The 15,858-nt window shown below is 43.5% G+C and overlaps 2 long non-coding RNA genes across 6 annotated transcripts in view; one reads left to right on the top strand and one right to left on the bottom strand.

The window, feature by feature from the left end:
* The first annotated feature begins 603 nt into the window (after positions 1 to 603).
* Positions 604 to 10,691, top strand: LOC110353522 (uncharacterized). 3 transcript variants are annotated; one of them, XR_011806587.1, is made up of 4 exons: positions 604 to 936; positions 1,049 to 1,229; positions 8,325 to 8,527; positions 8,831 to 10,691. It is a non-coding gene; the product is annotated as an uncharacterized lncRNA (long non-coding RNA). The 3 variants fall into 3 exon arrangements; XR_005265253.2 differs by lacking the exons at positions 8,325 to 8,527; positions 8,831 to 10,691 and adding an exon at positions 6,225 to 6,660; XR_002404125.4 differs by lacking the exons at positions 8,325 to 8,527; positions 8,831 to 10,691 and adding an exon at positions 4,668 to 4,789.
* Positions 4,823 to 15,858, bottom strand: part of LOC119716734 (uncharacterized) — a 25,902-nt gene continuing 14,866 nt past the window's right edge. For all 3 annotated transcript variants that reach the window (XR_005265242.2, XR_005265244.2, XR_005265243.2), the window contains exons 3-4: positions 5,754 to 5,846; positions 4,823 to 4,954 (exon numbers count right to left, since the gene is read on the bottom strand). This is a non-coding gene — a long non-coding RNA (uncharacterized lncRNA). The remainder of the gene's footprint in view (positions 4,955 to 5,753; positions 5,847 to 15,858) is intronic.

Below are 15,858 nucleotides of genomic sequence, written 5' to 3'. Positions count from 1 at the left end.
GATTTTGATATCTTCTACCCCCAAAGGTACCAGAAAGACCTTGCTCCTGTTCTGCCTGGGGGCTGCAGAACATAAGGGATCAACACCATGCACAGCCACTGTCAGCATTTTGAGGTGCCCTTGTGCTGCACGGTGCTTGAGTTGCTGCCTTGGCAGGCTGCTGAGAGCCTCCTCGGTGGTTTCACCTCCCGTGGTGGTTTCCAGGCTGTTCATCAGAAACAGCCACCAAGACAGCTTCTAGGGACATCCCCACCTTGCACACGGTGAAGTCAAGAGGTGTGTATCTGGAGGGGGATCTTCAATTGTCCTTGCAGCAATGTCAGGGGCTGAAACCACGGCTGGTGCAAGCCCCATCCCATCCCCAGCTTGTGCAGGTCAACAGAGCCATGAATGATGAAGAACCATGAATATACCCAAGCTAAGCACTGCCCCTGAGCTCAGGTGCTTAGGGTTCACTTCACTCATCACTGCAGTGCTGTTGACTCTTTTGCTGTTTGTTGGTGTGAGGGCTTGGTGGAAGAAGACTGGAGTGGCGGAGGGGGGGTCTAGGCTTATCAGGAGCTCCATCTGTGCTGGAGGGACATCCATCAGGGCTGAGGATGGGGCTTCCTATAGCCCAGAGGTCTGCAGGGTTGTCTCAGCTGTAGTTAATTACAAGGACTTGCAGGTGATGAAGGTTCGGCAGGATTTCAGCATGTCTTCACCCAATTTGTGAGGTTCATTTCTGAGAAGAGCAGGATGTATTTGCCAACACGCTGCCACCTTCGCACACGGTGAGAGTTCATTGCGAGCCTCACAAAGCCAGTCTCGGTTGGCACGGCCTCTGCCAGCAGATGTGGAGGGGGAAAAAAATTCCCCAAACCTGTTGGTGCTGCTGGTGCTGTGCTCCGAGATGAATGACGCTAGCACTGAAATTACGGGCAAGCAGTCAGAGAGGTATGATAAGATGTTTCCTCCAGTGGTAAGGTCCCCATTGCATAGGCTGCTTCCATTTCTTCATTTCCTCTGCTCTGGTCTGATGGTGCATTCTGCTTTCGGTCTTATCTAGCAACCTTCAGGTCTGCAGAGCAGCTTTCGTTTTAATTACGTTTACCTGTGCCTAGTTTCAAACCATGGCTGAGGTCGCCTCACGTCTGTGCCTGGTGGAGCCGAGGTCCTCATTCACAGAAAAGGGCCTGAAGTGTAATATTGCAGCATCTCACCCCATTAACCACTTCTGAAGCTCACAGGTGAGGCCTGGAGGTAACAAGCATTTGATTTCTTCACTCCTAAGACCTCTAAGGGATGTTTTCAGCCTCCAGCATGGGATGGACCCACATCGGGTTTTGCTGAGGGCTCATCAGGTTTCTTAGGCTGCTGTTCCAAATTCAGCTGAAACTGAACACAAAGACACACAGCTGCTGTCTAGGAGTGATCTGATGGGAGAGCTTAACAGATGGAAGCATATAGAGCATTAAAATAATCAAAAAAATGACACTGTGATGTCCTAAGCTGTGTGCTTCTGCCTAGATAGAGGTGTTGTGCTGTCCCCCCTCCAAACCATGAGGGGTCTGGGATGTGTCTGCAGTGAGCAGTAGTTTCTTGCTATGAAACTGTGGCTGAACTCAAACAGTGACTGCCAAGATATGAGGGAAATCATCTTGTGCAAGTTTTTGATTTCTCCAAGTTGTTCCTTCTTAGCGAGTTTCCCCAGGCTGTGCTCCCACAGCTAGGCCTGAAGAGAGCAGGCCACCTAGGCCCACACTGACTCACGCTTTCACCTCACATTGGCAAAAACCACGGAAAGCCAGGCCAAACACACTTCTTGCACAAAGTCCAAACACTTCCAGCTAGATTTTCTTCCCTGCTTTTCCAGTCTTTCATGAATTCTTTCCATTCTTCAGATTCAGTTGCTTAGGACTCATCCCACTGCTTGTGGTTCTGATGTCACTGTAACTCCCTGGAGGTGCAAGCTGGTTGTGTTGCTGTTGGTGTAAAGGTGGTTGGATCTGCAGAACTTGGTGCAGGGCTTGGTTTTATCCCTCCTCTGTATTCCTACCAGATCCATGCCATCTCTTGGTGGTAGATAAGGAATCTCAGCCGTGTTTTGGGCCAACACTGCGTGCATGGCCTTCCAGAGAGGAAGGGATGGAAGGTGGCCTTGAGTTTTTTTCTCTGGCTTCTAATATGCAGTCATGGCATTGTTGCAGCCAAAACACAACCACAGAGCTCTGCTTGGGTTTCCTTTGTGGAGCAGAGGGCTCTCAGATACGCTGGGGGAGGCCACCAGATGCTTTGGAGATGATGACCAACACATCTTTCACTGCCCAACTGAACTTTCACTCAATGTGCTGTTGGGGAGAGGAGCAGCGATGGGGGCTGTGGTCTCCTCAGAGGCCCTGGGGAGTTCAGAGGTGCTCTGCAAAGTGCTTCTCAGGATGACTTTGAGGTTGGGGTTGATGTCTCCAGGCATGCACAGCCTTTCCATCACCTCTAGCCCACACTGGATCAGGCCCAGGATGCATCATTGCAGTTGCAATGTGCAGTGTGAGTCTTTGTATATGGGGCCGTGTTACCAAGTGAATTTTCTTTTGAGAATAGAACTGGTTGTGCAGAAAAATCGTAGGCTTACAGGGAGGGGTAATATAAGCTGGTTAATTTTTTTTTTTAAACTAGACACCCCCACCCTTTTCCTCTTGAGTTTAATTTTTACAATGGTCTGTCAGGTTTGTTGCCAAATATCAGTTCATCACTTTTGTGTGTGTGTACATGTGTGTGAAACGTTTGCAGCTGGGGACTTTCCATGGGACGGTTTGTTTGGAAAGAGTGATGTAAATTGTAAATTACGTCTTAATATGTCTTAAAATATCTGAGCCTGGGAAAACACATCATTTTACTAAAGATAATGCGGATGCTCAGAAGCTCAGCAGGTATCTGGTGAAAACTCACACCAGCAATGAAAGTCATGGTTATTTTTAAAACTGCTTGTTAAAAGGTATAGGTGACCCTAAAAATGATATCATTAAATTTATGCATGAGATAATTACTTTTTTTCTTTTTAACTTCCTACTGGTAACATGACCATAAAAAAGAATAGTTGAGTAGAAATAAATGACAAGTAAAACATTTTAAATGAGATTTCAATAAGCAACTAGTAAATTTGCTACATTTCTTTCAATTTATTACTCAAATACAGAAGAAAACACGTTCTGTATCGAAAACCAACATCGTGAGCAAAACATCCTTTTGTGCAATCCGTTGCTTTTTAGGAGAGTGATGACGCTGAGAGATTTGGGGTTTGCTGTCCCAGATGATCCCACTGCTATTCTGAGTATTTCCTAACAAAAACAGACAAGATGGTAAACCAAATTCATAATGTAAATTCCTATAATTCAGTGAAAGTTCATCAGAAATCTTGGTTAAATGACTTCTTACCAAATTAATGTTCTCTGGTTTTAAAGGAAATGGCATAAGGGATGTGTATATTTTTGTACATATTTGTTTACTCTAGACTTATTATGCAATAAAAGTAAAAACATAGTTTGCGTCTTGAAGGAATTCATGGGATTTTTACAGATAGAGGATATTTAAAATGATTTACTGTTATTATTTAGAACCTCCTCAAGGGAAATGGGCCATCATCTAACTGACACTTACCTAATTTGAACAAAAATCTCTACTGTCTTTACCACAAATTCCCTACTGAAATGCAACTGCTTTTGAGATGTAACATTCACAAGTATTTCATAGTTCATTGCCCCAGACCTTTTACATTCTGTAGATATGCAAGTGGAAGAAAATTTAAACCACAGAATTTTCTAGACCAACATTTTAAAACCAGGTTCTCAAATTAGGCTTTTAAATCTATCTTTAGATACTTGAGTTTGAAAGTATTTCAAAGGTGCTGAGCACCTCTGCTTTCCATTGACACAGAAAAATTCTTGACACTTCTCTGAATGAGATCACATTTCTCAGAAAGCCTAAGTATGGCTGTAGGCACCCAGTTTTGACTCATTTGCCTGAAAATTTCATGGTAAAACTTAGTTTCCAACACAGAGACTGTAAATAATTACTGAAGCGAACCGCAGTGCTATGGGGTCTTGTGAAACAAATGCATGGTAGTTGTGATCCGTCGTAGAGGAATGAAGGTTTACCAAGGAATTTTGACCAAAAACAAACAAAAAAAAAACATGCCAAAAACATCTTCAGGAAAGGTAACTGACAGTAATAATAGAAAATTATATTCATTGATTCTTTAGTGTGCCAGTACCATAGGGGTTGTCACAGAGTCTTTACAAATCATAGCAGAAGACAGGGAACACCAGAGCATCGCTCCCCATCATGATCTGAATTCAGCTGGGACCCTTCCAGCAAAGAACAGAGCTTGCACCAGGGTGAGGAAAAAAAAACATTTTGGGGTCTTTGGGGTGAAAACCTTATTTCAGATGAAGGCACCACTCCACAGTTTCAAGCTTTCTGGTGGTCTCACTCCAGAAGCATTGCAAATTCCTGCATTGCTTGCAGCTCTCCATGCTGTGCCTGCTGGAGCCATCCCTACAACAAGGAATAAACCCCAGTCTCTAAGATAAGGACACCTGTACAGCTCTGAGCAGTTCTTCTCTTTTCTTTTGCAAGTACAAACAACTGCCCCAGATGAACACTACTGGGGTGATGATTTTTTCCCACAGGAACCTGGCCACTGTTGAAATATCCTGAGACCACCAAGCACAGACCAATGGATCATCTAAAGATGACAATACGCTTTTGTTGCCAGCAGCTTTCTCCTAAAACCCACAGCTCGTAGCACTGGTACAGCTGGGTGTGCTTTGAGTTCAGCCCCTGGAGCTGATACCATTTGTCCCAAGTCTCAGATCCATGGGGGATTTGCCAGATTTCCATCCCTCCTGCCAGGAGGAAGCACCAAGAGCAGTCCAGGTGCTCCGCTGTTGTTTTGAACTCAGAATTGCAGCAGCAACTGTGAGAATAAACAGTAAGACAAAAGGTAAATTCCAGGATATTTTAGGTCAGGTTTTCCAATCGTGGTGTTTCAGCCTTCCATGCTTTGTGGAACACATTGTAGGATGTGAAATCACTTGCGTCTCCTGTAAGCCTTGTACACACAGCATGAGGCTCATCCCCCAGAGATCCCCCCTAGTTTTCATTGTGGCCGACAATCTTGTTGCAACAGAAAGTTGCTACACATCCTGTAGTCCACAATGTATTGACATCCTGTTGCTACAGAGATTTAAAAATGGTGAATAACAACTTCTGAGTCAGTTAAAGTAATCAGATCTCAGGCCAGAGTACCAGCTTTTAATTATATTGTATTTTATTGTATTATATTATATTATGTTATATTATATTATATTATTTATTTCATTTACTGTTAATTAAATGAATGTCACTTTTAAATGAGCTTCAGATTTTGCTGCAATAGCTAGCTGGCTGTCAGGTCTTGGGCAAACCCTAGATGTGATACCTCACACACAGCTTTAGATGTGTGCTGTGTCGCTGTCTATATATGACCCAGTCACCCATGACTCCCTTTGCAGTCAGCAGGGAGAAATGGTCACTTTTAGGTTGCGATTCATCTGATTTGCTTTAGATGTCTGCTTCCATGGGAGGTGAATCGCACCCCAGGAGTGCTGGCATCTCCCCTTAGTTAGAGGGAGAGCCCAGGGTGACTCAAACCCTAATCAGGGGGAGAATTTTGGTCAGACTGATTCCAGTCCTGTTATCTGTGCCTCTATTTTGTATCTGTAAAATGGGTTTACCTGGGTCCACGTGGTCACTCGGTGGATGTCCAAGTTCCTCGAATGCAAGCAGTTACTTGTAAGTGGCAGCTGTTGTTTTTCTCTGTGAAGGACCTGGGGGGTTCAGAAGTGATGAAATGCAATGTGGGATGTAATGTGTTTCATACAGTTAGGCATTCATCAGTTTGTGGTAGTGCTCAAAAGTCAGAAGAATGAAAAATGAAACTGTAGGAGCCCACATCTAAGAGATTCCAGTGGTATTTGAACTCTGGTTTCCATCATAATCATTCCAAATAGACTTCAAGAGAGATTGAGGAAGCCCCACTTTTTATTCTTAAACATGCAATAAACATATCCTCAGGTTTCCCCGGAGAATGTGGCCAGGGGTGTTTTGCTGTCTTTGCACTTGTTAAGCATCAGGGATGGAAATGAAGACCAAAGATTGGGCATTGGTCTATTTGCAGTTCACTAATGATAATTTAATTCCTGCAGTGTTTTCCAGAAGTTCCTGGGATCTACTTAAACAACTTAAAGCCTTTCTTCCTATGGAATAAGACACATTGAGGTTCGATAACGCTATTTATATTGGCAAAATTTCTCTGTCACGCTAACAGATGTAAATTCAGGTTATTACAGGTAACCCCTTCCCCCCCCCATCTCAATCAGGAAGCTGTCCAGCTGCAAAGCAATCACTACATCACAAGGTTTGGAAATGTTCCCTCCAGATACTGACTTAGGTTAGGTAGGGGAGGAAATCTTGACTTTTTTCTGCTCCCAGTGAAAATACACCTAGTCATGACACTGGAAAGGTAAAGTGAGTACAGGCTAACTCAGTGCGGAGCAGAACGTGGATGTGAAGTGCTGACTTCAGACTAAAATGATGACAAATCATTAAAAGAGTTTTAGCAGACATTTCTTATAGAGTGTTGAAAAGAAAAGGAAAGGAAAGGAAAAGAAAAGAGAAGAAAAGAAAAGAGAAGAAAAGAAAAGAGAAGAAAAGAAAAGAGAAGAAAGGAAAAAGAAAAGAAAGGAAAAAGAAAAGAAAAGAAAAGAAAGGAAAAAGAAAAGAAAAGAAAGGAAAAAGAAAAGAAAAGAAAAGAAAAGAAAAGAAAGGAAAAGAAAAGAAAAGAAAAGAAAAGAAAGGAAAAGATAGGAAAAAGAAAAGAAAAGAAAAGAAAGGAAAAGAAAGGAAAAGAAAGGAAAAAGAAAAGAAAGGAAAAAGAAAAGAAAGGAAAAAGAAAAGAAAGGAAAAAGAAAAGAAAGGAAAAGAAAAGAAAAGAAAAGAAAGGAAAAGAAAAGAAAAGAAAAGAAAAGAAAGGAAAAAGAAAAGAAAAGAAAAGAAAGGAAAAAGAAAAAGAAAGGAAAAGAAAAGAAAGGAAAAAGAAAAGAAAAGAAAGGAAAAGAAAGGAAAAAGAAAAGAAAGGAAAAAGAAAAGAAAGGAAAAAGAAAAGAAAGGAAAAAGAAAAGAAAGGAAAGGAAAGGAAAGGAAAAAGAAAAGAAAAGAAAGGAAAAAGAAAAGAAAAGAAAAGAAAGGAAAAAGAAAAGAAAGGAAAAGAAAGGAAAAGAAAAGAAAGGAAAAGAAAAGAAAAGAAAAGAAAAGAAAAAAGGCATCGAGAGATTGCTGCTTTCAGTCACTCCCCAGGAATTTCCCTTCATGCAGCATTAAATTCATGACTAAGACTTCTTTTCCAACCAGTCTGTGCTGTAATGGAGTAAATGAAAACAATCTTGACTGAGTGGAGCAATAATTGTTTGCACCATTATTATTTATTTTTTTTCCCCAGAACATTAAGATTATCAGATTACGACTGGAAAAAAATCATGTAGGTAAAAAAAGAATAAAAATAGCACAAATATACATACACCCAAAATATCCCCAGGCTCAGAATTGCAAACTGCTCCTGCTGAGTTGTTGGAACGGGCACAAAAACCACTCCCACACCGACAGTGTGACTGGACTGCTAATGGCAACACCTTTGCTGTTGCTCGAGGAATTTTGTTTTCTTCCAGAGCTTACTTTTACAGCTAAGGACCTCAGGAGCCTGAGGTCCTCTGCTCCAGCCCTACACAACAGCAAGAATAGGTTTCCATGCTCTGTTTGCTATAGTTTATCTACTGTTACCTGCATTTCATCAAAGTACCTTTGGACACTTTTCTGCAGCAGAATATATCACATTATTTGTAATCTAGAGCTGATTTTCCAAGAGAAACCTTTATCTTTAGGTTCCAGTAATGTCTGAAGACTTCATCTAAGGTCATATGAAGGCTTTTCTGTATGAGACATTCTACAGACATGGACTAAAAATGCATAACTAACAAAAGTAGTTAAAAATATTATTTTTTAGAGGTCTAGGACATAGCAAATATGTCCATTCTAGATGGGACATGAACTTTTAGCCCCGAACGGAAGAAGATATAAAATATAAGATATAAGCATAACTTGAGAAGAGGCCTGAAGTAAGAAAACCAGATTGTATTTCATCATGCCCTAAAAATAAATATGCATGGAGGGATATAAAGTTGGGGAAGGTGGATAAAATGATTTTAAATGATTTAATGACTGGCAAGAAATCTTTGCTTTGTATTTGTCAGGGTGAGAGTAAAGGACGTTGGAGTAACAGAAGCACAAAGATAATGAGAGCATCGTACCTGCGTGGGTAGTTAGGAGGGGCCATATCGTGAATGTGTATAACACAGAATCTGCAAAATGACGTATAGCCTGGATGGAAAAACTCAGAAAGTCTGAAGCCGAAGACAGCACTATGGGAAAACTCTGATGTCTTCCAGGCTTTCAGGTCACCCTGACCTCAGCTTTTTTACGGCCTTAAAAATGTCCATTTCCTTTAATGGAATAAAAGCCTTTTATGGCTTTTGGCCACAGTCCTGAGCTGGTGGGGAGAGGGATCGTGGCACTTGTTTGTCTGCAGAGCCACAGAGCAGGGTAGCTGGGTGGCTTGTGCTCATCACTGTGCACTGGGTACCACACTGCACTCTGCGAGGTATGCTCAGGACATCTCTTTGTGTGCTCATTCATTGGCCTGCTCATCTGTAAAAGGTGGCTGATAAGGAGTCTTGATTTTTTATTTTATTTTTTGCAGGTTTTTGAGATATCCTGATGCAAAATGCAGGTTCCGTGTTGATGTGTTGTCCTCCTGTTCCTGTGATGCTACTGTCAAAGGAGGCTACAGCCTAGGGAGCATCTTATAGGCATCCTCCTGCAGGCTCTAGCAAGTGGTATCAGACCACATAATAAACAGCCTTTTACACAGGTCTTAGCTCTCTTATCTAAACTAAATGGCATCCCAATATGTGGAAATTAACAACATGTGTGTTCCATGCTAATGCTTACTCAGCCATTCCCTGTATGTTTTTCTAATCTGGTTCACTAAGGGGACAAACATATCTTGTTTTATTCTCACAGCCTGTATGTTCTGAATAAGGTACCTATCTGATGAATTAGATCAGCAGTAGCACAGGTCATAACTGAGAAGAAAAAAGTTCAGAGGGAAGCCTGAGCTGTGGCCTGCTCCCCAAAAATCTATGAGGAAACATCTCATTTGCCATATTCTAGTGTATAAACTGAATATTGCTTAGATGAGGAGGTCTGCAACCAGTTGCTACAATAAATACCAATTCAGAGACAAGGCTACAATATAAGACAAATTTCCTTCATTAATAGGCGTTCTCCAATGATAAGAGCAATCCCTTTAACAGGAATGTTTCAATGAGAAGTCTTCCCATTAGGGAGAAGTCCCTAGCTCTTTCTCTTTTGCAGCCTCTTTCGTTTTCAGTCTTGAATCGCACACACATCTGGTAACCACTTTCTGGAAAGGCATACCCAGTGCCTACTTAGGTGGTCAGATTCCCGTGTGTTTTATCATTGATGAATTTAACTCACTTTGAATGTCTACTCCTATAAAAGTTAGCCCCTCGACCACGTGATGGTGATAAATGACGTGATAAGAGAAATACAGCCACTAAATACAGATCCTGCACTACCTGGAGCTCTGGTTCCCTCAAACACAGACACTGTCCCTGGAGAAAGAGACAGAAAATCAGGCATTTTGTGAGCATTTCAGCCACTCAATTTTTCCCCTCACACTGGAAAGTTTGTTGCACAATACTAAATATTAGAATTTTGGTGTAGCAATGAGATAAATCTGTGTGGTTTTATCTTCAGACAATAAACTTTGAATCCTTAACTGTTCTATTTCACAGACCTAACTTGATCAATTTGCAGAAGAAATGGAAATAGAGTCAGCAGCAAGAAATATGACAGTCGCTTTTGGCTCAAAACTACAGGAATAAACATCTAGATTGGTATGTCTGTAATTAATTAGTCACCACTTGAGCAGACCCCCAGAAGTTTTTTCTCATTGAAGTCACCAAAACACTGAGTACGTGCTCAATCTGCTGTCAAATCTAGCAAAGCAGGGAGGGACACGCTAAATCCTCCACAATTCAAATGGAAATTAAGCCCTTTGCTTACAAAAACTGGACTCTTCAAACAGGATGTGCCCCACAAACCCTGGAGCGGATGACCAGAAAACAGACAAAATATTCCTTCCTTGCATGAGCTCCTCATCCAAAATCCCATCGCCCTTTATCCAGCGGGAGCGTCACCCACAGCCCAGAATGCATGGTCATATTTCTGTGTTAGAGAAAACCCATTTCCTCCAGAGCATCCTCTGGGGAATGCCCAGCACAGCCAACCCACAATGGCAAGGCTGTTCCAAGAAGTTAATTCTCCGGTTACGAGACCCCTCGGAGCGAGGCGGTGCCCTCTCACCCTGCCCAAGCATTCACATCTCTGCTCAGCTCACAGCCGCATTCCAGAGGCTGCCCACAGCGTAAGCCAAATATTTATCCAGCGGTCTGAAGCTTGAAATGCAGAAGATCTTAAAGGCACGATGGTTTGCTGGTTTTTCCAAATTTCCAGCAAAACCGGCTCCGTAGACCACAGAGATGGTGTGCATTCGCTCTGTAACACATTCAGTTACCACTCGGGACATGAGAAAAGCGCTGGATAAATATACAGGACGGTCTCCTAGGAAGGAGACATAACCCTCAGAAGGCTCCTCTGGCCTTCGTAATCCCATACCTCTGTCTCTGAACCCACAGCTGGGGAAGGGCCTGGGACACAAGTCCTGTGAGGAGCGGCTGAGGGACCTGGGGGCGTTTGGGCTGGAGAAGAGGAGGCTCAGGGCAGAGCTTATTGCTCTCTGCAACTGCCTGAAAGGAAGGGGTGGGGAGCTGGGGGGCGGCCTCTGCTCACAGGGAACCAGGGCCAGGAGCAGAGGGAACAGCCTCGAGTTGTGCCAGGGGAGGCTCAGGTTGGCAATGAGGAGACATTTCTGCTCAGCAAGAGCGCTCAGGCCTTGGGACGGGTTGCCCAGGGAGGTGGGGGAGTCCCCGACCCTGGGGGTGTTCAAGGAGAGGTTGGACCTGGTGCTTGGGGACAGGGCTTGGTGGCAGGGGGATGCTTGGACGAGGCGATCTTGAAGGCCTTTTCCAACCCTAATGATTCTAGGATTCTAAAACGCAGCTGGATCACAGTCCACTGAATGATAACTGCAGCAGGTTTAAAAAAATGCTGACATTTGAGCATCAATAGGTAGTTAGTTCAAGCCATGTTTTTCTGTCTGGATAATGGCAGTGGGAAGAAGATCAGGGTGGAAACGTCTCTCTAGGAACACAGAGCATTTTTTTGGCTGCATGCACGCTGCACACTCTTTCAAGATCTGTTTATTATTCGAGGCTGCCATGGAACCTTTCTACACACAAGATGCTTGAGATAAGCTCATCCCAAGACCTATGTGTGAAGGCAGCTGTGAAGGGGAGAATTTTCTGTCTTGGGAGGGCATGGTGAAAAAAACACCATTGCAATGAATTACACTTTTCCCCGGGAGAGAAAGGAATGCATGGAATGATTGAGCTGAGCTGTGTATACCCAAGGCTTCGCGCCAAGGGACGGAAGATAGTCAGATCCCTTTTATAGCTTGGCCCCACCCGGCTGGAAAGACACACAGCAGAGCAGCTGAAATAGCACAGATGGAAAATGCCAGGAGTCAGAGAGTGAGGACAGGGAGCAGGGAGAGCATCTAAAGCAGCGCTTGTGAGAGGTTTGCTCCCAGGAGAAGGCAAAAGGTGCTCGGAGTTTGCACAGCAAGCACGTTTGTGCAGGCTGGGAGTCCCTGAGATGGGATCCTGCCAGGACATGAAACACGTTGTGCTTCAAAGTCTCCATTTCTTCAGAGACATGAAGGCCTGGGAGAGATGAAGAGTATCAGCTGTCCCTGTTAGATGCTGATCTCTGCAGGCAAGTTAGTTTAAGGAAGGAGGGATTTGAAGATGGCCTGGAGGGAAGTCATTGAAAAGGCCAGCACGATGCTTGTTCCTCATGGAACATCGTGACAGCCACCAGGGTAGTGGCAAAAAGTTGTGTGAATATCTATGTGGCTGGCAGAAGGTATTTAGCTTCAACAGCAAGTAATGAACTGTGTATTTCTTTGCAAGCTGTACAAACTCAAATACATTGCAACACCTGAAGGCTTGGAGTAGTGAACTGCGTGAAAAGTCCAGCCTGCAGAATTGTATCCCCCGTAAGACCGAGCTGTTCATTTGACTGCTATAACTTTCCAGGTCTTCAGGTCGCTGTGTTACTGTCTTACCTTTCTACCTACCAATTTCTCATGACCAACCCTGCTTAATTTAGGAGATCTGTTGTTTCCTTGCCAGCAACAAGATCTTCCCAGCCAACCCATAGCCCTTTGGTGCCCAGGTTGAAGTGTTTCTGGACCACTTACCCCTTCTTCTATGGACAGTGCAAGAGATTTCCCTTCATCCTGTACAAGGGATCAGCACATTCACTGCCTCGTCACTGAAGACGCTGACATCTTGACTTGCTCCTCTTGTCTCAGAAAACTTTTTCTGTAACCTAATAGAATAACCCCCTGCTTGGATGAAATCCACAGCGCTATGATTTAGTTGAGTAGATTTATTACTATACTTAAAATTCCCATCTCACAATCTTTGTAATTAATGAACACCCGAAGAACATATTTCATGCAGGCTTAGAGCAGGAAAGGCTTTAAGGATCTCAGACCATGAATCTGCTTTTCGTTTGGTGCAAGATGCATTTGAAAGGGAGTTGTTTTTGCCTTATGATCAGAAACAAATTAAGTATGAAAAATACAGTGAAGTAGAGTTCAAGGAAAAGGGGAGCAGATAAGATGAGAAATTTATTTATGTGGTTAAAGCACTAGACAGAACCTCAAGGGATCAGATTGTGTTCCCAGCTCTGCCACAGACTAGTCTGTGAGCTTGCCTAAGATGCTTTGCCAGATCTGGACTAAATATATTAGTAATTGTCTGCTGCTGTTGTGGTGGGCATGGCAGGCAGAACTGCTGCTCAGCCACTGTCTAGACCTGAGACCTAGACATTTCTGCTAGTTGGCACCAACACATTCATGTCTTCTGTAGCCAACAACTTGATCAGACTTTATGCTAACGCTGTAAGGAGGAGACTTGGGTTTGTCCCTTTTGGTACCTGGTGCTACAGGAAAGCCCTAAGCCTCAGCTGGATACATCCTGCACAAGAGAAAGTGGCAATAAGGGTGTTTGCATGGGTCCTTCATCATGGAGGTGACACAGGAGCTCATTCTTGCTCCACTGGATTTGAAGACACTTGCTTTCAGTCCCCCACGTGTCCAAAACCCCTATTGCTCTTCCCTAGGACACAAGCCGAAAAGCTTCTTACTGCATGGGACATGAAACGTTCTCTAATCAAAAATAATAAGAAATCAAATCTAGTAGCAAGGATACAAAGTCTGGTGTTAAAGCAGAAGGAGTAGAAGATGTATGTGGCTAAGGCAAGTTCCCTTCTTCCAGCCTGACTGGTGGAGGAAGATCTCTGTTCGCTTGCATTTGAAGATCTCTTCTGGTAGCAGGTTATCTCTGCAAATACTCTCTGCAGGGAGACCTTACCTCTTGCAGACCTCAGGATTTCATCATGTGGCAATGGGCAGAAAAAGCTGTGGTCTAGAACAGGCACCAATTTGTTTTGAAAGAGTCAGAAGTACTCAGAAGTACACAACTGTCCAGCTCCTACTGATCTCTATAGGATTTGACTGCTTTTATGATCTGCTCATCTTATCTGCTGCAAAACGGAGGTGATGGCACAGCCTTCCTTTAGTTGGTGTACATGGGATGCTCTTTGGGAACGGGGAATCTCTTACCAAACCTTTACTGGGTGTTTGGAGCAGAATGCTATAGCTACAACCTTGTATCTCTTGGGAATGCAGCTGATGATGTTGGCAGAAGTCCGTGTGAGTGCCACAAGCCCTTATGGATATCTGTAAGAGCAATCAGAGTCAAAAGACTTGGCTGGGTGGCCCCATATCATTGTCTTTTTTTTTTTTTCTTATTTTTTTTCCAGATTTTTAGTGAGTAATTTTGTCCTGAGAGTTACTTGGATGCAAATTTTGGGTTTTCTCTTGCCTTGAAGCTGCCGTTATGTACAAGGGTCCGCAGAGTCAGTGGCAAGGGAAGGGTCTCCATCCTCCCATCAACTTTCACACACAGCATGATGAGTACTCCTGGGGAGCCATCACTAACATTCCTGGGCCACAGCAAAATATGATCATTATGTAGCTCCAGAGATGACTGTAAGATATAAAAGGAGAAAGGGTGGGGCTGGGGGAGATCCCAGAGGACAGACAGTAGCCCGTTCCCACACAAGGACTGGAGGGCGTGATGCCGATTCCAGCAATTCGCTAGGGTAAACCAAGGGCACATTAACAGAAGGCAATGACATGAATTAAACCGGGTGTCTGGGAAGAGAGACATTGCCAGAGATGGCACCAAATGCAGATGAAATCCTAGCAGTCGACCAATATGTTGAGAACTTTGTAGACGGCGAATCCCATGCCAGCAATCCAAGTGCTGGGGTTAAGGATGAAAACCCACCAAAATCATAAGCTGAAAGCATTAGTCATCGTCTGTATAAATGAAAACTGGCAATGTGGCAGCTGCCTCGGTCAGAGCTGTTTCATATTTGAATGGCCCCATACGGAGAAAGTTTGAATCAGAAATACAATTAAGCCAAGAGGGAATGAGACATTAAGCCACCACAGGGGATAAAAGGGAGAATATTTCAATATGTAAACAAGAAGAAGACTCCCGGGACGCTGAGACAAATATTAAAAGGACAATGCCCAACGATGACACAGAGCAAGAGAGGTTGAAGCAGATGTAGCTTCACTGTCTGCTGTAGGTTTTACATGCAAGCATGTCTGAAGGTCAACGAACAGGAATTTCCTGGCCAAGTCTACATTGTTCAGTTACTCCTGCTTTTAGTTTAGGGTAAAACTGGCATTTATTACTCGCAGAGCACCACAGATGTATCACATTGCTGCCGGAAACAAGAAATGGGATCAAAACTTGGGAAATTGAGGCCAAACTCCTTCCTGTACTGTCCCGCCTCTTTATTTATTTATTTTTACTAGACAGCTTAACTGGGCCTGGGTCTTTGCTTCTTCTTTGAAGAAGACCCTCCCTCTGTCTGTCTTGTCTGCTAAGATACAAGCTCTTCATGCCAACAGTGAATGAAGGAGTGTCTTGGGTTCTCCCAGCTCTCCAATATGCCTGGGAAGCCGTTGAGTTTGCAAGGGCTGGACATGCTGAACAAAAGCAGGGGTTTGGGTCATTGTGCAGACTGTGCAGCTGGCTTGGAGTCAACAAGAAAACTCTTCAAGCTATTTCAGAAGCATGTAAGGACATAAGAGCAGCTGTGCTGGTGACCTTTTTACATTGCTCCTGGGGTGGAAACTTAGTAAAGGAGAATAAAAGCAGAGGATAGCGATATTTAGGGACTTGCCAAGCTCCAGGTGGTACATTTGTGTTGAAGAGCCTCTGATGGACATTTCACCCCTTATCTACTCAGTTCCCTTTAGGATCTGTACAAGTGTTTGGTATTCATAATGCCTGCTAACAACAAGGTCCATTACTAATCTCCAGACTTTGTGAAAACGCAGAAGTTTGAGGTCCTCCTCATCCTTCTGCCTAAAAACATCATTTGATGACCCTAGTTCTGCCATTATTGGAAAGAATTGACAATTATTCTCTA

This window comes from Anas platyrhynchos, chromosome 1, assembly GCF_047663525.1.
Source record: "Anas platyrhynchos isolate ZD024472 breed Pekin duck chromosome 1, IASCAAS_PekinDuck_T2T, whole genome shotgun sequence".
Lineage (NCBI taxonomy): Eukaryota > Metazoa > Chordata > Aves > Anseriformes > Anatidae > Anas > Anas platyrhynchos.
Note: the sequence above shows the minus strand (reverse complement) of the source record. Positions and strands in the feature narration are given on the sequence as shown.